Source organism: Oncorhynchus mykiss, chromosome 20 (genome assembly GCF_013265735.2).
Source record: "Oncorhynchus mykiss isolate Arlee chromosome 20, USDA_OmykA_1.1, whole genome shotgun sequence".
Lineage (NCBI taxonomy): Eukaryota > Metazoa > Chordata > Actinopteri > Salmoniformes > Salmonidae > Oncorhynchus > Oncorhynchus mykiss.
In genome coordinates, this window is record NC_048584.1 from 4,430,305 (window position 1) to 4,456,600 (window position 26,296).

At 44.3% G+C, this 26,296-nt stretch overlaps 35 non-coding genes across 35 annotated transcripts; all 35 read right to left on the minus strand.

Annotated features, from left to right (window-relative positions):
* Nucleotides 1-358: 358 nt before the first annotated feature.
* Nucleotides 359-431, minus strand: trnaf-gaa. The gene has a single exon. It is a non-coding gene; the product is annotated as a tRNA-Phe (tRNA).
* An 82-nt stretch (nucleotides 432-513) lies between these two features.
* trnai-aau lies at nucleotides 514-587 on the minus strand. Its single transcript has one exon. It is a non-coding gene; the product is annotated as a tRNA-Ile (tRNA).
* Nucleotides 588-1,467: 880 nt separating this feature from the next.
* trnaf-gaa lies at nucleotides 1,468-1,540 on the minus strand. The gene has a single exon. It is a non-coding gene; the product is annotated as a tRNA-Phe (tRNA).
* An 82-nt stretch (nucleotides 1,541-1,622) lies between these two features.
* Nucleotides 1,623-1,696, minus strand: trnai-aau. The gene has a single exon. It is a non-coding gene; the product is annotated as a tRNA-Ile (tRNA).
* An 880-nt stretch (nucleotides 1,697-2,576) lies between these two features.
* On the minus strand, nucleotides 2,577-2,649 carry trnaf-gaa. The gene has a single exon. It is a non-coding gene; the product is annotated as a tRNA-Phe (tRNA).
* Nucleotides 2,650-2,731: 82 nt separating this feature from the next.
* On the minus strand, nucleotides 2,732-2,805 carry trnai-aau. The gene has a single exon. It is a non-coding gene; the product is annotated as a tRNA-Ile (tRNA).
* Nucleotides 2,806-3,815: 1,010 nt separating this feature from the next.
* Nucleotides 3,816-3,889, minus strand: trnai-aau. The gene has a single exon. It is a non-coding gene; the product is annotated as a tRNA-Ile (tRNA).
* A 1,555-nt stretch (nucleotides 3,890-5,444) lies between these two features.
* On the minus strand, nucleotides 5,445-5,517 carry trnaf-gaa. Its single transcript has one exon. It is a non-coding gene; the product is annotated as a tRNA-Phe (tRNA).
* Nucleotides 5,518-6,553: 1,036 nt separating this feature from the next.
* On the minus strand, nucleotides 6,554-6,626 carry trnaf-gaa. The gene has a single exon. It is a non-coding gene; the product is annotated as a tRNA-Phe (tRNA).
* Nucleotides 6,627-7,511: 885 nt separating this feature from the next.
* Nucleotides 7,512-7,584, minus strand: trnaf-gaa. Its single transcript has one exon. It is a non-coding gene; the product is annotated as a tRNA-Phe (tRNA).
* An 82-nt stretch (nucleotides 7,585-7,666) lies between these two features.
* On the minus strand, nucleotides 7,667-7,740 carry trnai-aau. The gene has a single exon. It is a non-coding gene; the product is annotated as a tRNA-Ile (tRNA).
* Nucleotides 7,741-8,620: 880 nt separating this feature from the next.
* On the minus strand, nucleotides 8,621-8,693 carry trnaf-gaa. The gene has a single exon. It is a non-coding gene; the product is annotated as a tRNA-Phe (tRNA).
* Nucleotides 8,694-9,578: 885 nt separating this feature from the next.
* trnaf-gaa lies at nucleotides 9,579-9,651 on the minus strand. The gene has a single exon. It is a non-coding gene; the product is annotated as a tRNA-Phe (tRNA).
* Nucleotides 9,652-9,733: 82 nt separating this feature from the next.
* On the minus strand, nucleotides 9,734-9,807 carry trnai-aau. Its single transcript has one exon. It is a non-coding gene; the product is annotated as a tRNA-Ile (tRNA).
* A 1,559-nt stretch (nucleotides 9,808-11,366) lies between these two features.
* trnaf-gaa lies at nucleotides 11,367-11,439 on the minus strand. The gene has a single exon. It is a non-coding gene; the product is annotated as a tRNA-Phe (tRNA).
* An 82-nt stretch (nucleotides 11,440-11,521) lies between these two features.
* On the minus strand, nucleotides 11,522-11,595 carry trnai-aau. Its single transcript has one exon. It is a non-coding gene; the product is annotated as a tRNA-Ile (tRNA).
* An 880-nt stretch (nucleotides 11,596-12,475) lies between these two features.
* trnaf-gaa lies at nucleotides 12,476-12,548 on the minus strand. Its single transcript has one exon. It is a non-coding gene; the product is annotated as a tRNA-Phe (tRNA).
* Nucleotides 12,549-12,630: 82 nt separating this feature from the next.
* On the minus strand, nucleotides 12,631-12,704 carry trnai-aau. The gene has a single exon. It is a non-coding gene; the product is annotated as a tRNA-Ile (tRNA).
* Nucleotides 12,705-13,588: 884 nt separating this feature from the next.
* Nucleotides 13,589-13,661, minus strand: trnaf-gaa. The gene has a single exon. It is a non-coding gene; the product is annotated as a tRNA-Phe (tRNA).
* Nucleotides 13,662-13,743: 82 nt separating this feature from the next.
* Nucleotides 13,744-13,817, minus strand: trnai-aau. Its single transcript has one exon. It is a non-coding gene; the product is annotated as a tRNA-Ile (tRNA).
* Nucleotides 13,818-14,697: 880 nt separating this feature from the next.
* trnaf-gaa lies at nucleotides 14,698-14,770 on the minus strand. The gene has a single exon. It is a non-coding gene; the product is annotated as a tRNA-Phe (tRNA).
* Nucleotides 14,771-14,852: 82 nt separating this feature from the next.
* trnai-aau lies at nucleotides 14,853-14,926 on the minus strand. Its single transcript has one exon. It is a non-coding gene; the product is annotated as a tRNA-Ile (tRNA).
* A 1,555-nt stretch (nucleotides 14,927-16,481) lies between these two features.
* Nucleotides 16,482-16,554, minus strand: trnaf-gaa. The gene has a single exon. It is a non-coding gene; the product is annotated as a tRNA-Phe (tRNA).
* An 82-nt stretch (nucleotides 16,555-16,636) lies between these two features.
* On the minus strand, nucleotides 16,637-16,710 carry trnai-aau. Its single transcript has one exon. It is a non-coding gene; the product is annotated as a tRNA-Ile (tRNA).
* A 446-nt stretch (nucleotides 16,711-17,156) lies between these two features.
* trnaf-gaa lies at nucleotides 17,157-17,229 on the minus strand. Its single transcript has one exon. It is a non-coding gene; the product is annotated as a tRNA-Phe (tRNA).
* An 82-nt stretch (nucleotides 17,230-17,311) lies between these two features.
* On the minus strand, nucleotides 17,312-17,385 carry trnai-aau. Its single transcript has one exon. It is a non-coding gene; the product is annotated as a tRNA-Ile (tRNA).
* Nucleotides 17,386-18,408: 1,023 nt separating this feature from the next.
* trnai-aau lies at nucleotides 18,409-18,482 on the minus strand. Its single transcript has one exon. It is a non-coding gene; the product is annotated as a tRNA-Ile (tRNA).
* A 1,001-nt stretch (nucleotides 18,483-19,483) lies between these two features.
* trnai-aau lies at nucleotides 19,484-19,557 on the minus strand. The gene has a single exon. It is a non-coding gene; the product is annotated as a tRNA-Ile (tRNA).
* Nucleotides 19,558-20,571: 1,014 nt separating this feature from the next.
* Nucleotides 20,572-20,645, minus strand: trnai-aau. The gene has a single exon. It is a non-coding gene; the product is annotated as a tRNA-Ile (tRNA).
* Nucleotides 20,646-21,526: 881 nt separating this feature from the next.
* trnaf-gaa lies at nucleotides 21,527-21,599 on the minus strand. Its single transcript has one exon. It is a non-coding gene; the product is annotated as a tRNA-Phe (tRNA).
* An 82-nt stretch (nucleotides 21,600-21,681) lies between these two features.
* trnai-aau lies at nucleotides 21,682-21,755 on the minus strand. The gene has a single exon. It is a non-coding gene; the product is annotated as a tRNA-Ile (tRNA).
* Nucleotides 21,756-22,635: 880 nt separating this feature from the next.
* trnaf-gaa lies at nucleotides 22,636-22,708 on the minus strand. Its single transcript has one exon. It is a non-coding gene; the product is annotated as a tRNA-Phe (tRNA).
* A 1,179-nt stretch (nucleotides 22,709-23,887) lies between these two features.
* On the minus strand, nucleotides 23,888-23,961 carry trnai-aau. Its single transcript has one exon. It is a non-coding gene; the product is annotated as a tRNA-Ile (tRNA).
* Nucleotides 23,962-24,962: 1,001 nt separating this feature from the next.
* Nucleotides 24,963-25,036, minus strand: trnai-aau. Its single transcript has one exon. It is a non-coding gene; the product is annotated as a tRNA-Ile (tRNA).
* Nucleotides 25,037-26,050: 1,014 nt separating this feature from the next.
* trnai-aau lies at nucleotides 26,051-26,124 on the minus strand. Its single transcript has one exon. It is a non-coding gene; the product is annotated as a tRNA-Ile (tRNA).
* Between the last annotated feature and the right edge of the window lie 172 nt (nucleotides 26,125-26,296).

The window sequence follows — 26,296 nt, forward strand, 5'->3', positions numbered from 1 at the left end:
CACTCTTGGTTGCTCCTTGTGGCAATTCCAAACAGCTGGGGAATTTGATCAATTGGTATTGTGTTTGCTTAGCATGCTATAGTTAGTGGGATCGATTCCCGCAATCCCCAAAAACAATTTTTGTTGTGGATCCAAGAAAGCTCCAGTTCACACTTCATGCAGCCTTGTCTTACGACAACCTACTGTCATGTAACAATGACAAGCAACTTTCCTGTAACACTGATGTCAAAATGTCAGATGAAAAAGCAAGAAATCACTTACTTTCAGAGGAGCAGCGTAGCACACACCATTGAGGCCCACAAACAAATCTGTGGATAGTTTCCTTGAAGCCAGAGCATGAAGATAGAACAAATACAAATGCCGAAACCAGGGATCGAACCAGGGACCTTTAGATCTTCAGTCTAACGCTCTCCCAACTGAGCTATTTCGGCAATTCACTAATTTTAATTCTGTGGCACCCTTGACAATTCACATGCATGTGACTCACAATTTTGACACTCAAAATGTACATCATAGCCAGTACGGGGATCGAACCCATGACCATGGCGTTATTAGCACCACACTCTAACCAACTGAGCTAACCGGCCATTTGCTATTTTGCTCAATTGTTGAAATGCACCGAGCCTCTGCAAGTGCTGGCACGTAAACAAACAAGTCCACCAACAGCATAGCCTGACAAGACTGGACCCTCTAGGTTGCTTCTTGCGGAAATTCCAAACGGCTGGGGAATTAGCTCAAATGCTTTGCATGCGTGAGGTAGTGGGATCGATGCCTGCATTCTCCAAAAGCAAATTCTTTCATGGATCCAAGAAAACTCCAGTTCACACTTCATGCAGCCTTGTCTTACGACAACCTACTGTCATGTAAACAATGACAAGAAACTGTCATGTAACAATGACAAGAAACTCTCATGTAACACTGATGTCACAATGTCAGATGAAAAAGAAAGACATTACTTACTTTCAGAGGAGCAGCGTATCACACACTCTAACCAACTGAGCTAACCGGCCGCTGGCTACAGAGCACAATTGTTGAGATGCACCGAGCCTCTGTAAGTGCTGGAGCACAAACGAACAAGTCCACCAACAGCATAGCCTGACAAGACTGGACACTCTTGGTTGCTCCTTGTGGCAATTCCAAACAGCTGGGGAATTTGATCAATTGGTATTGTGTTTGCTTTGCATGCTAGAGTTAGTGGGATCGATTCCCGCAATCCCCAAAAACAATTTTTGTTGTGGATCCAAGAAAGCTCCAGTTCACACTTCATGCAGCCTTGTCTTACGACAACCTACTGTCATGTAACAATGACAAGCAACTTTCCTGTAACACTGATGTCAAAATGTCAGATGAAAAAGCAAGAAATCACCTACTTTCAGAGGAGCAGCGTAGCACACACCATTAAGGCCCACAAACAAAGCTGTGGATAGTTTCCTTGAAGCCAGAGCATGAAGATAGAACAAATACAAATGCCGAAACCAGGGATCGAACCAGGGACCTTTAGATCTTCAGTCTAACGCTCTCCCAACTGAGCTATTTCGGCAATTCACTAATTTTAATTCTGTGGCACCCTTGACAATTCACATGCATGTGACTCACAATTTTGACACTCAAAATGTACATCATAGCCAGTACGGGGATCGAACCCATGACCTTGGCGTTATTAGCACCACACTCTAACCAACTGAGCTAACCGGCCATTTGCTATTTTGCTCAATTGTTGAAATGCACCGAGCCTCTGCAAGTGCTGGCACGTAAACAAACAAGTCCACCAACAGCATAGCCTGACAAGACTGGACCCTCTAGGTTGCTTCTTGCGGAAATTCCAAACGGCTGGGGAATTAGCTCAAATGCTTTGCATGCGTGAGGTAGTGGGATCGATGCCTGCATTCTCCAAAAGCAAATTCTTTCATGGATCCAAGAAAACTCCAGTTCACACTTCATGCAGCCTTGTCTTACGACAACCTACTGTCATGTAAACAATGACAAGAAACTGTCATGTAACAATGACAAGAAACTCTCATGTAACACTGATGTCACAATGTCAGATGAAAAAGAAAGACATTACTTACTTTCAGAGGAGCAGCGTATCACACACTCTAACCAACTGAGCTAACCGGCCGCTGGCTACAGAGCACAATTGTTGAGATGCACCGAGCCTCTGCAAGTGCTGGAGCACAAACTAACAAGTCCACCAACAGCATAGCCTGACAAGACTGGACACTCTTGGTTGCTCCTTGTGGCAATTCCAAACAGCTGGGGAATTTGATCAATTGGTATTGTGTTTGCTTAGCATGCTATAGTTAGTGGGATCGATTCCCGCAATCCCCAAAAACAATTTTTGTTGTGGATCCAAGAAAGCTCCAGTTCACACTTCATGCAGCCTTGTCTTACGACAACCTACTGTCATGTAACAATGACAAGCAACTTTCCTGTAACACTGATGTCAAAATGTCAGATGAAAAAGCAAGAAATCACTTACTTTCAGAGGAGCAGCGTAGCACACACCATTGAGGCCCACAAACAAAGCTGTGGATAGTTTCCTTGAAGCCAGAGCATGAAGATAGAACAAATACAAATGCCGAAACCAGGGATCGAACCAGGGACCTTTAGATCTTCAGTCTAACACTCTCCCAACTGAGCTATTTCGGCATTTCACTAATTCTAATTCTGTGGCACCCTTGACAATTCACATGCATGTGACTCACAATTTTGACACTCAAAATGTACATCATAGCCAGTACGGGGATCGAACCCATGACCTTGGCGTTATTAGCACCACACTCTAACCAACTGAGCTAACTAGCCATTTGCCATTTTGCTCAATTGTGGCAATGCACCGAGCCTCTGCAAGTGCTGGCACGTAAACAAACAAGTCCACCAACAGCATAGCCTGACGAGACTGGACCCTCTAGGTTGCTTCTTGCGGAAATTCCAAACGGCTGGGGAATTAGCTCAAATGCTTTGCATGCGTGAGGTAGTGGGATCGATGCCTGCATTCTCCAAAAGCAAATTCTTTCATGGATCCAAGAAAACTCCAGTTCACACTTCATGCAGCCTTGTCTTACGACAACCTACTGTCATGTAAACAATGACAAGAAACTGTCATGTAACAATGACAAGAAACTCTCATGTAACACTGATGTCACAATGTCAGATGAAAAAGAAAGACATTACTTACTTTCAGAGGAGCAGCGTATCACACACTCTAACCAACTGAGCTAACCGGCCGCTGGCTACAGAGCACAATTGTTGAGATGCACCGAGCCTCTGTAAGTGCTGGAGCACAAACTAACAAGTCCACCAACAGCATAGCCTGACAAGACTGGACACTCTTGGTTGCTCCTTGTGGCAATTCCAAACAGCTGGGGAATTTGATCAATTGGTATTGTGTTTGCTTAGCATGCTATAGTTAGTGGGATCGATTCCCGCAATCCCCAAAAACAATTTTTGTTGTGGATCCAAGAAAGCTCCAGTTCACACTTCATGCAGCCTTGTCTTACGACAACCTACTGTCATGTAACAATGACAAGCAACTTTCCTGTAACACTGATGTCAAAATGTCAGATGAAAAAGCAAGAAATCACTTACTTTCAGAGGAGCAGCGTAGCACACACCATTGAGGCCCACAAACAAAGCTGTGGATAGTTTCCTTGAAGCCAGAACAAATACAAATGCCGAAACCAGGGATCTTTAGATCTTCAGTCTAACGCTCTCCCAACTGAGCTATTTCGGCAATTCACTAATTTTAATTCTGTGGCACCCTTGACAATTCACATGCATGTGACTCACAATTTTGACACTCAAAATGTACATCATAGCCAGTACGGGGATCGAACCCATGACCTTGGCGTTATTAGCACCACACTCTAACCAACTGAGCTAACCGGCCATTTGCTATTTTGCTCAATTGTTGAAATGCACCGAGCCTCTGCAAGTGCTGGCACGTAAACAAACAAGTCCACCAACAGCATAGCCTGACAAGACTGGACCCTCTAGGTTGCTTCTTGCGGAAATTCCAAACGGCTGGGGAATTAGCTCAAATGCTTTGCATGCGTGAGGTAGTGGGATCGATGCCTGCATTCTCCAAAAGCAAATTCTTTCATGGATCCAAGAAAACTCCAGTTCACACTTCATGCAGCCTTGTCGTACGACAACCTACTGTCATGTAAACAATGACAAGAAACTTTCCTGTAACACTGATGTCAAAATGTCAGATGAAAAAGCAAGAAATTACTTACTTTCAGAGGAGCAGAGTAGCACACACCATTGAGGCCCACAAACAAAGCTGTGGATAGTTTCCTTGAAGCCAGAGCATGAAGAAAGAACAAATACAAATGCCGAAACCCGGGATCGAACCAGGGACCTTATAATCTTCAGTCTAACGCTCTCCCAACTGAGCTATTTCGGCAATTCACTAATTTTAATTCTGTGGCACCCTTGACAATTCACATGCATGTGACTCACAATTTTGACACTCAAAATGTACATCATAGCCAGTACGGGGAACGAACCCATGACCTTGGCGTTATTAGCACCGCACTCTAACCAACTGAGCTAACCAGCCATTTGCCATTTTGCTCAATTGTGGCAATGCACCGAGCCTCTGCAAGTGCTGGCACGTAAACAAACAAGTCCACCAACAGCATAGCCTGACGAGACTGGACCCTCTAGGTTGCTTCTTGCGGAAATTCCAAACGTCTGGGGAATTAGCTCAAATGCTTTGCATGCGTGAGGTAGTGGGATCGATGCCTGCATTCTCCAAAAGCAAATTCTTTCATGGATCCAAGAAAACTCCAGTTCACACTTCATGCAGCCTTGTCTTACGACAACCTACTGTCATGTAAACAATGACAAGAAACTGTCATGTAACAATGACAAGAAACTCTCATGTAACACTGATGTCACAATGTCAGATGAAAAAGATAGACATTACTTACTTTCAGAGGAGCAGCGTATCACACACTCTAACCAACTGAGCTAACCGGCCGCTGGCTACAGAGCACAATTGTTGAGATGCACCGAGCCTCTGCAAGTGCTGGAGCACAAACTAACAAGTCCACCAACAGCATAGCCTGACAAGACTGGACACTCTTGGTTGCTCCTTGTGGCAATTCCAAACAGCTGGGGAATTTGATCAATTGGTATTGTGTTTGCTTAGCATGCTATAGTTAGTGGGATCGATTCCCGCAATCCCCAAAAACAATTTTTGTTGTGGATCCAAGAAAGCTCCAGTTCACACTTCATGCAGCCTTGTCTTACGACAACCTACTGTCATGTAACAATGACAAGCAACTTTCCTGTAACACTGATGTCAAAATGTCAGATGAAAAAGCAAGAAATCACTTACTTTCAGAGGAGCAGCGTAGCACACGCCATTGAGGCCCACAAACAAAGCTGTGGATAGTTTCCTTGAAGCCAGAGCATGAAGATAGAACAAATACAAATGCCGAAACCAGGGATCGAACCAGGGACCTTTAGATCTTCAGTCTAACGCTCTCCCAACTGAGCTATTTCGGCATTTCACTAATTTTAATTCTGTGGCACCCTTGACAATTCACATGCATGTGACTCACAATTTTGACACTCAAAATGTACATCATAGCCAGTACGGAGATCGAACCCATGACCTTGGCGTTATTAGCACCACACTCTAACCAACTGAGCTAACCAGCCATTTGCTATTTTGCTCAATTGTTGAAATGCACCGAGCCTCTGCAAGTGCTGGCACGTAAACAAACAAGTCCACCAACAGCATAGCCTGACAAGACTGGACCCTCTAGGTTGCTTCTTGCGGAAATTCCAAACGGCTGGGGAATTAGCTCAAATGCTTTGCATGCGTGAGGTAGTGGGATCGATGCCTGCATTCTCCAAAAGTAAATTCTTTCATGGATCCAAGAAAACTCCAGTTCACACTTCATGCAGCCTTGTCTTACGACAACCTACTGTCATGTAAACAATGACAAGAAACTGTCATGTAACAATGACAAGAAACTCTCATGTAACACTGATGTCACAATGTCAGATGAAAAAGAAAGACATTACTTACTTTCAGAGGAGCAGCGTATCACACACTCTAACCAACTGAGCTAACCGGCCGCTGGCTACAGAGCACAATTGTTGAGATGCACCGAGCCTCTGCAAGTGCTGGAGCACAAACTAACAAGTCCACCAACAGCATAGCCTGACAAGACTAGACACACTTGGTTGCTCCTTGTGGCAATTCCAAACAGCTGGGGAATTTGATCAATTGGTATTGTGTTTGCTTAGCATGCAATAGTTAGTGGGATCGATTCCCGCAATCCCCAAAAACAATTTTTGTTGTGGATCCAAGAAAGCTCCAGTTCACACTTCATGCAGCCTTGTCTTACGACAACCTACTGTCATGTAACAATGACAAGCAACTTTCCTGTAACACTGATGTCAAAATGTCAGATGAAAAAGCAAGAAATCACTTACTTTCAGAGGAGCAGCGTAGCACACACCATTGAGGCCCACAAACAAAGCTGTGGATAGTTTCCTTGAAGCCAGAGCATGAAGATAGAACAAATACAAATGCCGAAACCAGGGATCGAACCAGGGACCTTTAGATCTTCAGTCTAACGCTCTCCCAACTGAGCTATTTCGGCATTTCACTAATTCTAATTCTGTGGCACCCTTGACAATTCACATGCATGTGACTCACAATTTTGACACTCAAAATGTACATCATAGCCAGTACGGGGAACGAACCCATGACCTTGGCGTTATTAGCACCACACTCTAACCAACTGAGCTAACTAGCCATTTGCCATTTTGCTCAATTGTGGCAATGCACCGAGCCTCTGCAAGTGCTGGCACGTAAACAAACAAGTCCACCAACAGCATAGCCTGACGAGACTGGACCCTCTAGGTTGCTTCTTGCGGAAATTCCAAACGGCTGGGGAATTAGCTCAAATGCTTTGCATGCGTGAGGTAGTGGGATCGATGCCTGCATTCTCCAAAAGCAAATTCTTTCATGGATCCAAGAAAACTCCAGTTCACACTTCATGCAGCCTTGTCTTACGACAACCTACTGTCATGTAAACAATGACAAGAAACTGTCATGTAACAATGACAAGAAACTCTCATGTAACACTGATGTCACAATGTCAGATGAAAAAGAAAGACATTACTTACTTTCAGAGGAGCAGCGTATCACACACTCTAACCAACTGAGCTAACCGGCCGCTGGCTACAGAGCACAATTGTTGAGATGCACCGAGCCTCTGTAAGTGCTGGAGCACAAACTAACAAGTCCACCAACAGCATAGCCTGACAAGACTGGACACTCTTGGTTGCTCCTTGTGGCAATTCCAAACAGCTGGGGAATTTGATCAATTGGTATTGTGTTTGCTTAGCATGCTATAGTTAGTGGGATCGATTCCCGCAATCCCCAAAAACAATTTTTGTTGTGGATCCAAGAAAGCTCCAGTTCACACAAAGCTGTGGATAGTTTCCTTGAAGCCAGAGCATGAAGATAGAACAAATACAAATGCCGAAACCAGGGATCGAACCAGGGACCTTTAGATCTTCAGTCTAACGCTCTCCCAACTGAGCTATTTCGGCAATTCACTAATTTTAATTCTGTGGCACCCTTGACAATTCACATGCATGTGACTCACAATTTTGACACTCAAAATGTACATCATAGCCAGTACGGGGATCGAACCCATGACCTTGGCGTTATTAGCACCACACTCTAACCAACTGAGCTAACCGGCCATTTGCTATTTTGCTCAATTGTTGAAATGCACCGAGCCTCTGCAAGTGCTGGCACGTAAACAAACAAGTCCACCAACAGCATAGCCTGACAAGACTGGACCCTCTAGGTTGCTTCTTGCGGAAATTCCAAACGGCTGGGGAATTAGCTCAAATGCTTTGCATGCGTGAGGTAGTGGGATCGATGCCTGCATTCTCCAAAAGTAAATTCTTTCATGGATCCAAGAAAACTCCAGTTCACACTTCATGCAGCCTTGTCTTACGACAACCTACTGTCATGTAAACAATGACAAGAAACTGTCATGTAACAATGACAAGAAACTCTCATGTAACACTGATGTCACAATGTCAGATGAAAAAGAAAGACATTACTTACTTTCAGAGGAGCAGCGTATCACACACTCTAACCAACTGAGCTAACCGGCCGCTGGCTACAGAGCACAATTGTTGAGATGCACCGAGCCTCTGCAAGTGCTGGAGCACAAACTAACAAGTCCACCAACAGCATAGCCTGACAAGACTAGACACACTTGGTTGCTCCTTGTGGCAATTCCAAACAGCTGGGGAATTTGATCAATTGGTATTGTGTTTGCTTAGCATGCAATAGTTAGTGGGATCGATTCCCGCAATCCCCAAAAACAATTTTTGTTGTGGATCCAAGAAAGCTCCAGTTCACACTTCATGCAGCCTTGTCTTACGACAACCTACTGTCATGTAACAATGACAAGCAACTTTCCTGTAACACTGATGTCAAAATGTCAGATGAAAAAGCAAGAAATCACTTACTTTCAGAGGAGCAGCGTAGCACACACCATTGAGGCCCACAAACAAAGCTGTGGATAGTTTCCTTGAAGCCAGAGCATGAAGATAGAACAAATACAAATGCCGAAACCAGGGATCGAACCAGGGACCTTTAGATCTTCAGTCTAACGCTCTCCCAACTGAGCTATTTCGGCATTTCACTAATTCTAATTCTGTGGCACCCTTGACAATTCACATGCATGTGACTCACAATTTTGACACTCAAAATGTACATCATAGCCAGTACGGGGAACGAACCCATGACCTTGGCGTTATTAGCACCACACTCTAACCAACTGAGCTAACTAGCCATTTGCCATTTTGCTCAATTGTGGCAATGCACCGAGCCTCTGCAAGTGCTGGCACGTAAACAAACAAGTCCACCAACAGCATAGCCTGACGAGACTGGACCCTCTAGGTTGCTTCTTGCGGAAATTCCAAACGGCTGGGGAATTAGCTCAAATGCTTTGCATGCGTGAGGTAGTGGGATCGATGCCTGCATTCTCCAAAAGCAAATTCTTTCATGGATCCAAGAAAACTCCAGTTCACACTTCATGCAGCCTTGTCTTACGACAACCTACTGTCATGTAAACAATGACAAGAAACTGTCATGTAACAATGACAAGAAACTCTCATGTAACACTGATGTCACAATGTCAGATGAAAAAGAAAGACATTACTTACTTTCAGAGGAGCAGCGTATCACACACTCTAACCAACTGAGCTAACCGGCCGCTGGCTACAGAGCACAATTGTTGAGATGCACCGAGCCTCTGTAAGTGCTGGAGCACAAACTAACAAGTCCACCAACAGCATAGCCTGACAAGACTGGACACTCTTGGTTGCTCCTTGTGGCAATTCCAAACAGCTGGGGAATTTGATCAATTGGTATTGTGTTTGCTTAGCATGCTATAGTTAGTGGGATCGATTCCCGCAATCCCCAAAAACAATTTTTGTTGTGGATCCAAGAAAGCTCCAGTTCACACAAAGCTGTGGATAGTTTCCTTGAAGCCAGAGCATGAAGATAGAACAAATACAAATGCCGAAACCAGGGATCGAACCAGGGACCTTTAGATCTTCAGTCTAACGCTCTCCCAACTGAGCTATTTCGGCAATTCACTAATTTTAATTCTGTGGCACCCTTGACAATTCACATGCATGTGACTCACAATTTTGACACTCAAAATGTACATCATAGCCAGTACGGGGATCGAACCCATGACCTTGGCGTTATTAGCACCACACTCTAACCAACTGAGCTAACCGGCCATTTGCTATTTTGCTCAATTGTTGAAATGCACCGAGCCTCTGCAAGTGCTGGCACGTAAACAAACAAGTCCACCAACAGCATAGCCTGACAAGACTGGACCCTCTAGGTTGCTTCTTGCGGAAATTCCAAACGGCTGGGGAATTAGCTCAAATGCTTTGCATGCGTGAGGTAGTGGGATCGATGCCTGCATTCTCCAAAAGCAAATTCTTTCATGGATCCAAGAAAACTCCAGTTCACACTTCATGCAGCCTTGTCGTACGACAACCTACTGTCATGTAAACAATGACAAGAAACTTTCCTGTAACACTGATGTCAAAATGTCAGATGAAAAAGCAAGAAATTACTTACTTTCAGAGGAGCAGAGTAGCACACACCATTGAGGCCCACAAACAAAGCTGTGGATAGTTTCCTTGAAGCCAGAGCATGAAGAAAGAACAAATACAAATGCCGAAACCCGGGATCGAACCAGGGACCTTATAATCTTCAGTCTAACGCTCTCCCAACTGAGCTATTTCGGCAATTCACTAATTTTAATTCTGTGGCACCCTTGACAATTCACATGCATGTGACTCACAATTTTGACACTCAAAATGTACATCATAGCCAGTACGGGGAACGAACCCATGACCTTGGCGTTATTAGCACCGCACTCTAACCAACTGAGCTAACCAGCCATTTGCCATTTTGCTCAATTGTGGCAATGCACCGAGCCTCTGCAAGTGCTGGCACGTAAACAAACAAGTCCACCAACAGCATAGCCTGACGAGACTGGACCCTCTAGGTTGCTTCTTGCGGAAATTCCAAACGTCTGGGGAATTAGCTCAAATGCTTTGCATGCGTGAGGTAGTGGGATCGATGCCTGCATTCTCCAAAAGCAAATTCTTTCATGGATCCAAGAAAACTCCAGTTCACACTTCATGCAGCCTTGTCTTACGACAACCTACTGTCATGTAAACAATGACAAGAAACTGTCATGTAACAATGACAAGAAACTCTCATGTAACACTGATGTCACAATGTCAGATGAAAAAGATAGACATTACTTACTTTCAGAGGAGCAGCGTATCACACACTCTAACCAACTGAGCTAACCGGCCGCTGGCTACAGAGCACAATTGTTGAGATGCACCGAGCCTCTGCAAGTGCTGGAGCACAAACTAACAAGTCCACCAACAGCATAGCCTGACAAGACTGGACACTCTTGGTTGCTCCTTGTGGCAATTCCAAACAGCTGGGGAATTTGATCAATTGGTATTGTGTTTGCTTAGCATGCTATAGTTAGTTAGTGGGATCGATTCCCGCAATCCCCAAAAACAATTTTTGTTGTGGATCCAAGAAAGCTCCAGTTCACACTTCATGCAGCCTTGTCTTACGACAACCTACTGTCATGTAACAATGACAAGCAACTTTCCTGTAACACTGATGTCAAAATGTCAGATGAAAAAGCAAGAAATCACTTACTTTCAGAGGAGCAGCGTAGCACACACCATTGAGGCCCACAAACAAAGCTGTGGATAGTTTCCTTGAAGCCAGAGCATGAAGATAGAACAAATACAAATGCCGAAACCAGGGATCGAACCAGGGACCTTTAGATCTTCAGTCTAACGCTCTCCCAACTGAGCTATTTCGGCATTTCACTAATTTTAATTCTGTGGCACCCTTGACAATTCACATGCATGTGACTCACAATTTTGACACTCAAAATGTACATCATGGCCAGTACGGGGATCGAACCCATGACCTTGGCGTTATTAGCACCACACTCTAACCAACTGAGCTAACCGGCCATTTGCTATTTTGCACAGTTGTTGAAATGCACCGAGCCTCTGCAAGTGCTGGCACGTAAACAAACAAGTCCACCAACAGCATAGCCTGACAAGACTGGACCCTCTAGGTTGCTTCTTGCGGAAATTCCAAACGGCTGGGGAATTAGCTCAAATGCTTTGCATGCGTGAGGTAGTGGGATCGATGCCTGCATTCTCCAAAAGCAAATTCTTTCATGGATCCAAGAAAACTCCAGTTCACACTTCATGCAGCCTTGTCTTACGACAACCTACTGTCATGTAAACAATGACAAGAAACTGTCATGTAACAATGACAAGAAACTCTCATGTAACACTGATGTCACAATGTCAGATGAAAAAGAAAGACATTACTTACTTTCAGAGGAGCAGCGTATCACACACTCTAACCAACTGAGCTAACCGGCCGCTGGCTACAGAGCACAATTGTTGAGATGCACCGAGCCTCTGCAAGTGCTGGAGCACAAACTAACAAGTCCACCAACAGCATAGCCTGACAAGACTGGACACTCTTGGTTGCTCCTTGTGGCAATTCCAAACAGCTGGGGAATTTGATCAATTGGTATTGTGTTTGCTTAGCATGCTATAGTTAGTGGGATCGATTCCCGCAATCCCCAAAAACAGTTTTTGTTGTGGATCCAAGAAAGCTCCAGTTCACACTTCATGCAGCCTTGTCTTACGACAACCTACTGTCATGTAACAATGACAAGCAACTTTCCTGTAACACTGATGTCAAAATGTCAGATGAAAAAGCAAGAAATCACTTACTTTCAGAGGAGCAGCGTAGCACACACCATTGAGGCCCACAAACAAAGCTGTGGATAGTTTCCTTGAAGCCAGAGCATGAAGATAGAACAAATACAAATGCCAAAACCAGGGATCGAACCAGGGACCTTTAGATCTTCAGTCTAACGCTCTCCCAACTGAGCTATTTCGGCAATTCACTAATTTTAATTCTGTGGCACCCTTGACAATTCACATGCATGTGACTCACAATTTTGACACTCAAAATGTACATCATAGCCAGTACGGGGATTGAACCCATGACCTTGGCGTTATTAGCACCACACTCTAACCAACTGAGCTAACCGGCCATTTGCTATTTTGCTCAATTGTTGAAATGCACCGAGCCTCTGCAAGTGCTGGCACGTAAACAAACAAGTCCACCAACAGCATAGCCTGACGAGACTGGACCCTCTAGGTTGCTTCTTGCGGAAATTCCAAACGTCTGGGGAATTAGCTCAAATGCTTTGCATGCGTGAGGTAGTGGGATCGATGCCTGCATTCTCCAAAAGCAAATTCTTTCATGGATCCAAGAAAACTCCAGTTCACACTTCATGCAGCCTTGTCTTACGACAACCTACTGTCATGTAAACAATGACAAGAAACTGTCATGTAACAATGACAAGAAACTCTCATGTAACACTGATGTCACAATGTCAGATGAAAAAGATAGACATTACTTACTTTCAGAGGAGCAGCGTATCACACACTCTAACCAACTGAGCTAACCGGCCGCTGGCTACAGAGCACAATTGTTGAGATGCACCGAGCCTCTGCAAGTGCTGGAGCACAAACTAACAAGTCCACCAACAGCATAGCCTGACAAGACTGGACACTCTTGGTTGCTCCTTGTGGCAATTCCAAACAGCTGGGGAATTTGATCAATTGGTATTGTGTTTGCTTAGCATGCTATAGTTAGTTAGTGGGATCGATTCCCGCAATCCCCAAAAACAATTTTTGTTGTGGATCCAAGAAAGCTCCAGTTCACACTTCATGCAGCCTTGTCTTACGACAACCTACTGTCATGTAACAATGACAAGCAACTTTCCTGTAACACTGATGTCAAAATGTCAGATGAAAAAGCAAGAAATCACTTACTTTCAGAGGAGCAGCGTAGCACACACCATTGAGGCCCACAAACAAAGCTGTGGATAGTTTCCTTGAAGCCAGAGCATGAAGATAGAACAAATACAAATGCCGAAACCAGGGATCGAACCAGGGACCTTTAGATCTTCAGTCTAACGCTCTCCCAACTGAGCTATTTCGGCATTTCACTAATTTTAATTCTGTGGCACCCTTGACAATTCACATGCATGTGACTCACAATTTTGACACTCAAAATGTACATCATGGCCAGTACGGGGATCGAACCCATGACCTTGGCGTTATTAGCACCACACTCTAACCAACTGAGCTAACCGGCCATTTGCTATTTTGCACAGTTGTTGAAATGCACCGAGCCTCTGCAAGTGCTGGCACGTAAACAAACAAGTCCACCAACAGCATAGCCTGACAAGACTGGACCCTCTAGGTTGCTTCTTGCGGAAATTCCAAACGGCTGGGGAATTAGCTCAAATGCTTTGCATGCGTGAGGTAGTGGGATCGATGCCTGCATTCTCCAAAAGCAAATTCTTTCATGGATCCAAGAAAACTCCAGTTCACACTTCATGCAGCCTTGTCTTACGACAACCTACTGTCATGTAAACAATGACAAGAAACTGTCATGTAACAATGACAAGAAACTCTCATGTAACACTGATGTCACAATGTCAGATGAAAAAGAAAGACATTACTTACTTTCAGAGGAGCAGCGTATCACACACTCTAACCAACTGAGCTAACCGGCCGCTGGCTACAGAGCACAATTGTTGAGATGCACCGAGCCTCTGCAAGTGCTGGAGCACAAACTAACAAGTCCACCAACAGCATAGCCTGACAAGACTGGACACTCTTGGTTGCTCCTTGTGGCAATTCCAAACAGCTGGGGAATTTGATCAATTGGTATTGTGTTTGCTTAGCATGCTATAGTTAGTGGGATCGATTCCCGCAATCCCCAAAAACAGTTTTTGTTGTGGATCCAAGAAAGCTCCAGTTCACACTTCATGCAGCCTTGTCTTACGACAACCTACTGTCATGTAACAATGACAAGCAACTTTCCTGTAACACTGATGTCAAAATGTCAGATGAAAAAGCAAGAAATCACTTACTTTCAGAGGAGCAGCGTAGCACACACCATTGAGGCCCACAAACAAAGCTGTGGATAGTTTCCTTGAAGCCAGAGCATGAAGATAGAACAAATACAAATGCCAAAACCAGGGATCGAACCAGGGACCTTTAGATCTTCAGTCTAACGCTCTCCCAACTGAGCTATTTCGGCAATTCACTAATTTTAATTCTGTGGCACCCTTGACAATTCACATGCATGTGACTCACAATTTTGACACTCAAAATGTACATCATAGCCAGTACGGGGATCGAACCCATGACCTTGGCGTTATTAGCACCACACTCTAACCAACTGAGCTAACCGGCCATTTGCTATTTTGCTCAATTGTTGAAATGCACCGAGCCTCTGCAAGTGCTGGCACGTAAACAAACAAGTCCACCAACAGCATAGCCTGACAAGACTGGACCCTCTAGGTTGCTTCTTGCGGAAATTCCAAACGGCTGGGGAATTAGCTCAAATGCTTTGCATGCGTGAGGTAGTGGGATCGATGCCTGCATTCTCCAAAAGCAAATTCTTTCATGGATCCAAGAAAACTCCAGTTCACACTTCATGCAGCCTTGTCGTACGACAACCTACTGTCATGTAAACAATGACAAGAAACTTTCCTGTAACACTGATGTCAAAATGTCAGATGAAAAAGCAAGAAATTACTTACTTTCAGAGGAGCAGAGTAGCACAGACCATTGAGGCCCACAAACAAAGCTGTGGATAGTTTCCTTGAAGCCAGAGCATGAAGAAAGAACAAATACAAATGCCGAAACCCGGGATCGAAGCAGGGACCTTATAATCTTCAGTCTAACGCTCTCCCAACTGAGCTATTTCGGCAATTCACTAATTTTAATTCTGTGGCACCCTTGACAATTCACATGCATGTGACTCACAATTTTGACACTCAAAATGTACATCATAGCCAGTACGGGGAACGAACCCATGACCTTGGCGTTATTAGCACCGCACTCTAACCAACTGAGCTAACCAGCCATTTGCCATTTTGCTCAATTGTGGCAATGCACCGAGCCTCTGCAAGTGCTGGCACGTAAACAAACAAGTCCACCAACAGCATAGCCTGACGAGACTGGACCCTCTAGGTTGCTTCTTGCGGAAATTCCAAACGTCTGGGGAATTAGCTCAAATGCTTTGCATGCGTGAGGTAGTGGGATCGATGCCTGCATTCTCCAAAAGCAAATTCTTTCATGGATCCAAGAAAACTCCAGTTCACACTTCATGCAGCCTTGTCTTACGACAACCTACTGTCATGTAAACAATGACAAGAAACTGTCATGTAACAATGACAAGAAACTCTCATGTAACACTGATGTCACAATGTCAGATGAAAAAGATAGACATTACTTACTTTCAGAGGAGCAGCGTATCACACACTCTAACCAACTGAGCTAACCGGCCGCTGGCTACAGAGCACAATTGTTGAGATGCACCGAGCCTCTGCAAGTGCTGGAGCACAAACTAACAAGTCCACCAACAGCATAGCCTGACAAGACTGGACACTCTTGGTTGCTCCTTGTGGCAATTCCAAACAGCTGGGGAATTTGATCAATTGGTATTGTGTTTGCTTAGCATGCTATAGTTAGTGGGATCGATTCCCGCAATCCCCAAAAACAATTTTTGTTGTGGATCCAAGAAAGCTCCAGTTCACACTTCATGCAGCCTTGTCTTACGACAACCTACTGTCATGTAACAATGACAAGCAACTTTCCTGTAACACTGATGTCAAAATGTCAGATGAAAAAGCAAGAAATCACTTACTTTCAGAGGAGCAGCGTAGCACACACCATTGAGGCCCACAAACAAAGCTGTGGATAGTTTCCTTGAAGCCAGAGCATGAAGATAGAACAAATACAAATGCCGAAACCAGGGATCGAACCAGGGACCTTTAGATCTTCAGTCTAACGCTCTCCCAACTGAGCTATTTCGGCATTTCACTAATTTTAATTCTGTGGCACCCTTGACAATTCACATGCATGTGACTCACAATTTTGACACTCAAAATGTACATCATAGCCAGTACGGGGATCGAACCCATGACCTTGGCGTTATTAGCACCACACTCTAACCAACTGAGCTAACCGGCCATTTGCTATTTTGCTCAATTGTTGAAATGCACCGAGCCTCTGCAAGTGATGGCACGTAAACAAACAAGTCCACCAACAGCATAGCCTGACAAGACTGGACCCTCTAGGTTGCTTCTTGCGGAAATTCCAAACGGCTGGGGAATTAGCTCAAATGCTTTGCATGCGTGAGGTAGTGGGATCGATGCCTGCATTCTCCAAAAGTAAATTCTTTCATGGATCCAAGAAAACTCCAGTTCACACTTCATGCAGCCTTGTCTTACGACAACCTACTGTCATGTAAACAATGACAAGAAACTTTCCTGTAACACTGATGTCAAAATGTCAGATGAAAAAGCAAGAAATTACTTACTTTCAGATCAGCAGAGTAGCACACACCATTGAGGCCCACAAACAAAGCTGTGGATAGTTTCCTTGAAGCCAGAGCATGAAGAAAGAACAAATACAAATGCCGAAACCCGGGATCAAACCAGGGACCTTTAGATCTTCAGTCTAACGCTCTCCCAACTGAGCTATTTCGGCAATTCACTAATTTTAATTCTGTGGCACCCTTGACAATTCACATGCATGTGACTCACAATTTTGACACTCAAAATGTACATCATAGCCAGTACGGGGATCGAACCCATGACCTTGGCGTTATTAGCACCACACTCTAACCAACTGAGCTAACCAGCCATTTGCCATTTTGCTCAATTGTGGCAATGCACCGAGCCTCTGCAAGTGCTGGCACGTAAACAAACAAGTCCACCAACAGCATAGCCTGACGAGACTGGACCCTCTAGGTTGCTTCTTGCGGAAATTCCAAACGTCTGGGGAATTAGCTCAAATGCTTTGCATGCGTGAGGTAGTGGGATCGATGCCTGCATTCTCCAAAAGCAAATTCTTTCATGGATCCAAGAAAACTCCAGTTCACACTTCATGCAGCCTTGTCTTACGACAACCTACTGTCATGTAAACAATGACAAGAAACTGTCATGTAACAATGACAAGAAACTCTCATGTAACACTGATGTCACAATGTCAGATGAAAAAGAAAGACATTACTTACTTTCAGAGGAGCAGCGTATCACACACTCTAACCAACTGAGCTAACCGGCCGCTGGCTACAGAGCACAATTGTTGAGATGCACCGAGCCTCTGCAAGTGCTGGAGCACAAACTAACAAGTCCACCAACAGCATAGCCTGACAAGACTGGACACTCTTGGTTGCTCATTGTGGCAGTTCCAAACAGCTGGGGAATTTGATCAATTGGTATTGTGTTTGCTTAGCATGCTATAGTTAGTGGGATCGATTCCCGCAATCCCCAAAAACAATTTTTGTTGTGGATCCAAGAAAGCTCCAGTTCACACTTCATGCAGCCTTGTCTTACGACAACCTACTGTCATGTAACAATGACAAGCAACTTTCCTGTAACACTGATGTCAAAATGTCAGATGAAAAAGCAAGAAATCACTTACTTTCAGAGGAGCAGCGTAGCACACACCATTGAGGCCCACAAACAAAGCTGTGGATAGTTTCCTTGAAGCCAGAACAAATACAAATGCCGAAACCAGGGATCGAACCAGGGACCTTGAGATGATTCAGTCTAACGCTCTCCCAACTGAGCTATTTCGGCATTTCACTAATTTTAATTCTGTGGCACCCTTGACAATTCACATGCATGTGACTCACAATTTTGACACTCAAAATGTACATCATAGCCAGTACGGGGATCGAACCCATGACCTTGGCGTTATTAGCACCACACTCTAACCAACTGAGCTAACCAGCCATTTGCTATTTTGCTCAATTGTGGCAATGCACCGAGCCTCTGCAAGTGCTGGCACGTAAACAAACAAGTCCACCAACAGCATAGCCTGACGAGACTGGACCCTCTAGGTTGCTTCTTGCGGAAATTCCAAACGGCTGGGGAATTAGCTCAAATGCTTTGCATGCGTGAGGTAGTGGGATCGATGCCTGCATTCTCCAAAAGCAAATTCTTTCATGGATCCAAGAAAACTCCAGTTCACACTTCATGCAGCCTTGTCTTATGACAACCTACTGTCATGTAAACAATGACAAGAAACTGTCATGTAACAATGACAAGAAACTCTCATGTAACACTGATGTCACAATGTCAGATGAAAAAGAAAGACATTACTTACTTTCAGAGGAGCAGCGTATCACACACTCTAACCAACTTGAGATGCACCGAGCCTCTGCAAGTGCTGGAGCACAAACTAACAAGTCCACCAACAGCATAGCCTAACAAGACTGGACACTCTTGGTTGCTCCTTGTGGCAGTTCCAAACAGCTGGGGAATTTGATCAATTGGTATTGTGTTTGCTTAGCATGCTATAGTTAGTGGGATCGATTCCCGCAATCCCCAAAAACAATTTTTGTTGTGGATCCAAGAAAGCTCCAGTTCACACTTCATGCAGCCTTGTCTTACGACAACCTACTGTCATGTAACAATGACAAGCAACTTTCCTGTAACACTGATGTCAAAATGTCAGATGAAAAAGCAAGAAATCACTTACTTTCAGAGGAGCAGCGTAGCACACACCATTGAGGCCCACAAACAAAGCTGTGGATAGTTTCCTTGAAGCCAGAGCATGAAGATAGAACAAATACAAATGCCGAAACCAGGGATCGAACCAGGGACCTTGAGATTATTCAGTCTAACGCTCTCCCAACTGAGCTATTTCGGCATTTCACTAATTTTAATTCTGTGGCACCCTTGACAATTCACATGCATGTGACTCACAATTTTGACACTCAAAATGTACATCATAGCCAGTACGGGGATCGAACCCATGACCTTGGCGTTATTAGCACCACACTCTAACCAACTGAGCTAACCAGCCATTTGCTATTTTGCTCAATTGTTGAAATGCACCGAGCCTCTGCAAGTGCTGGCACATAAACAAACAAGTCCACCAACAGCATAGCCTGACAAGACTGGACCCTCTAGGTTGCTTCTTGCGGAAATTCCAAACGGCTGGGGAATTAGCTCAAATGCTTTGCATGCATGAGGTAGTGGGATCGATGCCTGCATTCTCCAAAAGCAAATTCTTTCATGGATTCAAGAAAACTCCAGTTCACACTTCATGCAGCCTTGTCTTATGACAACCTACTGTCATGTAAACAATGACAAGAAACTGTCATGTAACAATGACAAGAAACTCTCATGTAACACTGATGTCACAATGTCAGATGAAAAAGAAAGACATTACTTACTTTCAGAGGAGCAGCGTATCACACACTCTAACCAACTGAGCTAACCGGCCGCTGGCTACAGAGCACAATTGTTGAGATGCACCGAGCCTCTGCAAGTGCTGGAGCACAAACTAACAAGTCCACCAACAGCATAGCCTGACAAGACTGGACACTCTTGGTTGCTCCTTGTGGCAATTCCAAACAGCTGGGGAATTTGATCAATTGGTATTGTGTTTGCTTAGCATGCGTGGGATCGATTCCCGCAATCCCCAAAAACATTTTTTTTTGTGGATCCAAGAAAGCCCCACTTCACACTTCATGCAGCCTTGTCTTACGACAACCTACTGTCATGTAACAATGACAAGCAACTTTCCTGTAACACTGATGTCAAAATGTCAGATGAAAAAGCAAGAAATTACTTACTTTCAGAGGAGCAGCGTAGCACACACCATTGAGGCCCACAAACAAAGCTGTGGATAGTTTCCTTGAAGCCAGAGCATGAAGAAAGAACAAATACAAATGCCGAAACAGGGACCTTTAGATCTTCAGTCTAACGCTCTCCCAACTGAGCTATTTCGGCAATTTTCTAATTTTAATTCTGTGGCACCCTTGACAATTCACATGCATGTGACTCACAATTTTGACACTCAAAATGTACATCATAGCCAGTACGGGGATCGAACCCATGACCTTGGCGTTATTAGCACCACACTCTAACCAACTGAGCTAACCAGCCATTTGCTATTTTGCTCAATTGTGGCAATGCACCGAGCCTCTGCAAGTGCTGGCACGTAAACAAACAAGTCCACCAACAGCATAGCCTGACGAGACTGGACCCCCTAGGTTGCTTCTTGCGGAAATTCCAAACGGCTGGGGAATTAGCTCAAATGCTTTGCATGCGTGAGGTAGTGGGATCGATGCCTGCATTCTCCAAAAGCAAATTCTTTCATGGATCCAAGAAAACTCCAGTTCACACTTCATGCAGCCTTGTCTTACGACAACCTACTGTCATGTAAACAATGACAAGAAACTGTCATGTAACAATGACAAGAAACTCTCATGTAACACTGATGTCACAATGTCAGATGAAAAAGAAAGACATTACTTACTTTCAGAGGAGCAGCGTATCACACACTCTAACCAACTGAGCTAACCGGCCGCTGGCTACAGAGCACAATTGTTGAGATGCACCGAGCCTCTGTAAGTGCTGGAGCACAAACTAACAAGTCCACCAACAGCATAGCCTGACAAGACTGGACACTCTTGGTTGCTCCTTGTGGCAATTCAAAAACAGCTGGGGAATTTGATCAATTGGTATTGTGTTTGCTTAGCATGCTATAGTTAGTGGGATCGATTCCCGCAATCCCCAAAAACAATTTTTGTTGTGGATCCAAGAAAGCTCCAGTTCACACTTCATGCAGCCTTGTCTTACGACAACCTACTGTCATGTAACAATGACAAGCAACTTTCCTGTAACACTGATGTCAAAATGTCAGATGAAAAAGCAAGAAATCACTTACTTTCAGAGGAGCAGCGTAGCACACACCATTGAGGCCCACAAACAAAGCTGTGGATAGTTTCCTTGAAGCCAGAGCATGAAGATAGAACAAATACAAATGCCGAAACCAGGGATCGAACCAGGGACCTTTAGATCTTCAGTCTAACGCTCTCCCAACTGAGCTATTTCGGCATATCACTAATTTTAATTCTGTGGCACCCTTGACAATTCACATGCATGTGACTCACAATTTTGACACTCAAAATGTACATCATAGCCAGTACGGGGATCAAACCCATGACCTTGGCGTTATTAGCACCACACTCTAACCAACTGAGCTAACCAGCCATTTGCTATTTTGCTCATTTGTGGCAATGCACCGAGCCTCTGCAAGTGCTGGCACGTAAACAAACAAGTCCACCAACAGCATAGCCTGACGAGACTGGACCCTCTAGGTTGCTTCTTGCGGAAATTCCAAACGGCTGGGGAATTAGCTCAAATGCTTTGCATGCGTGAGGTAGTGGGATCGATGCCTGCATTCTCCAAAAGCAAATTCTTTCATGGATCCAAGAAAACTCCAGTTCACACTTCATGCAGCCTTGTCTTATGACAACCTACTGTCATGTAAACAATGACAAGAAACTGTCATGTAACAATGACAAGAAACTCTCATGTAACACTGATGTCACAATGTCAGATGAAAAAGAAAGACATTACTTACTTTCAGAGGAGCAGCGTATCACACACTCTAACCAACTGAGCTAACCGGCCGCTGGCTACAGAGCACAATTGTTGAGATGCACCGAGCCTCTGCAAGTGCTGGAGCACAAACTAACAAGTCCACCAACAGCATAGCCTGACAAGACTGGACACTCTTGGTTGCTCCTTGTGGCAGTTCCAAACAGCTGGGGAATTTGATCAATTGGTATTGTGTTTGCTTAGCATGCTATAGTTAGTGGGATCGATTCCCGCAATCCCCAAAAACATTTTTTGTTGTGGATCCAAGAAAGCTCCAGTTCACACTTCATGCAGCCTTGTCTTACGACAACCTACTGTCATGTAACAATGACAAGCAACTTTCCTGTAACACTGATGTCAAAATGTCAGATGAAAAAGCAAGAAATCACTTACTTTCAGAGGAGCAGCGTAGCACACACCATTGAGGCCCACAAACAAAGCTGTGGATAGTTTCCTTGAAGCCAGAGCATGAAGATAGAACAAATACAAATGCCGAAACCAGGGATCGAACCAGGGACCTTTAGATCTTCAGTCTAACGCTCTGCCAACTGAGCTATTTCGGCATTTCACTAATTTAAATTCTGTGGCACCCTTGACAATTCACATGCATGTGACTCACAATTTTGACACTCAAAATGTACATCATAGCCAGTACGGGGATCGAACCCATGACCTTGGCTTTATTAGCACCACACTCTAACCAACTGAGCTAACCGGCCACTTGCTATTTTGCTCAATTGTTGAAATGCACCGAGCCTCTGCAAGTGCTGGCACATAAGCAAACAAGTCCACCAACAGCATAGCCCGACAAGACTGGACCCTCTAGGTTGCTTCTTGCGGAAATTCCAAACGGCTGGGGAATTAGCTCAAATGCTTTGCATGCATGAGGTAGTGGGATCGATGCCTGCATTCTCCAAAAGCAAATTCTTTCATGGATTCAAGAAAACTCCAGTTCACACTTCATGCAGCCTTGTCTTATGACAACCTACTGTCATGTAAACAATGACAAGAAACTGTCATGTAACAATGACAAGAAACTCTCATGTAACACTGATGTCACAATGTCAGATGAAAAAGAAAGACATTACTTACTTTCAGAGGAGCAGCGTATCACACACTCTAACCAACTGAGCTAACCGGCCGCTGGCTACAGAGCACAATTGTTGAGATGCACCGAGCCTCTGCAAGTGCTGGAGCACAAACTAACAAGTCCACCAACAGCATAGCCTGACAAGACTGGACACTCTTGGTTGCTCATTGTGGCAGTTCCAAACAGCTGGGGAATTTGATCAATTGGTATTGTGTTTGCTTAGCATGCTATAGTTAGTGGGATCGATTCCCGCAATCCCCAAAAACAATTTTTGTTGTGGATCCAAGAAAGCTCCAGTTCACACTTCATGCAGCCTTGTCTTACGACAACCTACTGTCATGTAACAATGACAAGCAACTTTCCTGTAACACTGATGTCAAAATGTCAGATGAAAAAGCAAGAAATCACTTACTTTCAGAGGAGCAGCGTAGCACACACCATTGAGGCCCACAAACAAAGCTGTGGATAGTTTCCTTGAAGCCAGAACAAATACAAATGCCGAAACCAGGGATCGAACCAGGGACCTTGAGATGATTCAGTCTAACGCTCTCCCAACTGAGCTATTTCGGCATTTCACTAATTTTAATTCTGTGGCACCCTTGACAATTCACATGCATGTGACTCACAATTTTGACACTCAAAATGTACATCATAGCCAGTACGGGGATCGAACCCATGACCTTGGCGTTATTAGCACCACACTCTAACCAACTGAGCTAACCAGCCATTTGCTATTTTGCTCAATTGTGGCAATGCACCGAGCCTCTGCAAGTGCTGGCACGTAAACAAACAAGTCCACCAACAGCATAGCCTGACGAGACTGGACCCTCTAGGTTGCTTCTTGCGGAAATTCCAAACGGCTGGGGAATTAGCTCAAATGCTTTGCATGCGTGAGGTAGTGGGATCGATGCCTGCATTCTCCAAAAGCAAATTCTTTCATGGATCCAAGAAAACTCCAGTTCACACTTCATGCAGCCTTGTCTTATGACAACCTACTGTCATGTAAACAATGACAAGAAACTGTCATGTAACAATGACAAGAAACTCTCATGTAACACTGATGTCACAATGTCAGATGAAAAAGAAAGACATTACTTACTTTCAGAGGAGCAGCGTATCACACACTCTAACCAACTTGAGATGCACCGAGCCTCTGCAAGTGCTGGAGCACAAACTAACAAGTCCACCAACAGCATAGCCTAACAAGACTGGACACTCTTGGTTGCTCCTTGTGGCAGTTCCAAACAGCTGGGGAATTTGATCAATTGGTATTGTGTTTGCTTAGCATGCTATAGTTAGTGGGATCGATTCCCGCAATCCCCAAAAACAATTTTTGTTGTGGATCCAAGAAAGCTCCAGTTCACACTTCATGCAGCCTTGTCTTACGACAACCTACTGTCATGTAACAATGACAAGCAACTTTCCTGTAACACTGATGTCAAAATGTCAGATGAAAAAGCAAGAAATCACTTACTTTCAGAGGAGCAGCGTAGCACACACCATTGAGGCCCACAAACAAAGCTGTGGATAGTTTCCTTGAAGCCAGAGCATGAAGATAGAACAAATACAAATGCCGAAACCAGGGATCGAACCAGGGACCTTGAGATTATTCAGTCTAACGCTCTCCCAACTGAGCTATTTCGGCATTTCACTAATTTTAATTCTGTGGCACCCTTGACAATTCACATGCATGTGACTCACAATTTTGACACTCAAAATGTACATCATAGCCAGTACGGGGATCGAACCCATGACCTTGGCGTTATTAGCACCACACTCTAACCAACTGAGCTAACCAGCCATTTGCTATTTTGCTCAATTGTTGAAATGCACCGAGCCTCTGCAAGTGCTGGCACATAAACAAACAAGTCCACCAACAGCATAGCCTGACAAGACTGGACCCTCTAGGTTGCTTCTTGCGGAAATTCCAAACGGCTGGGGAATTAGCTCAAATGCTTTGCATGCATGAGGTAGTGGGATCGATGCCTGCATTCTCCAAAAGCAAATTCTTTCATGGATTCAAGAAAACTCCAGTTCACACTTCATGCAGCCTTGTCTTATGACAACCTACTGTCATGTAAACAATGACAAGAAACTGTCATGTAACAATGACAAGAAACTCTCATGTAACACTGATGTCACAATGTCAGATGAAAAAGAAAGACATTACTTACTTTCAGAGGAGCAGCGTATCACACACTCTAACCAACTGAGCTAACCGGCCGCTGGCTACAGAGCACAATTGTTGAGATGCACCGAGCCTCTGCAAGTGCTGGAGCACAAACTAACAAGTCCACCAACAGCATAGCCTGACAAGACTGGACACTCTTGGTTGCTCCTTGTGGCAATTCCAAACAGCTGGGGAATTTGATCAATTGGTATTGTGTTTGCTTAGCATGCGTGGGATCGATTCCCGCAATCCCCAAAAACATTTTTTTTTGTGGATCCAAGAAAGCCCCACTTCACACTTCATGCAGCCTTGTCTTACGACAACCTACTGTCATGTAACAATGACAAGCAACTTTCCTGTAACACTGATGTCAAAATGTCAGATGAAAAAGCAAGAAATTACTTACTTTCAGAGGAGCAGCGTAGCACACACCATTGAGGCCCACAAACAAAGCTGTGGATAGTTTCCTTGAAGCCAGAGCATGAAGAAAGAACAAATACAAATGCCGAAACAGGGACCTTTAGATCTTCAGTCTAACGCTCTCCCAACTGAGCTATTTCGGCAATTTTCTAATTTTAATTCTGTGGCACCCTTGACAATTCACATGCATGTGACTCACAATTTTGACACTCAAAATGTACATCATAGCCAGTACGGGGATCGAACCCATGACCTTGGCGTTATTAGCACCACACTCTAACCAACTGAGCTAACCAGCCATTTGCTATTTTGCTCAATTGTGGCAATGCACCGAGCCTCTGCAAGTGCTGGCACGTAAACAAACAAGTCCACCAACAGCATAGCCTGACGAGACTGGACCCCCTAGGTTGCTTCTTGCGGAAATTCCAAACGGCTGGGGAATTAGCTCAAATGCTTTGCATGCGTGAGGTA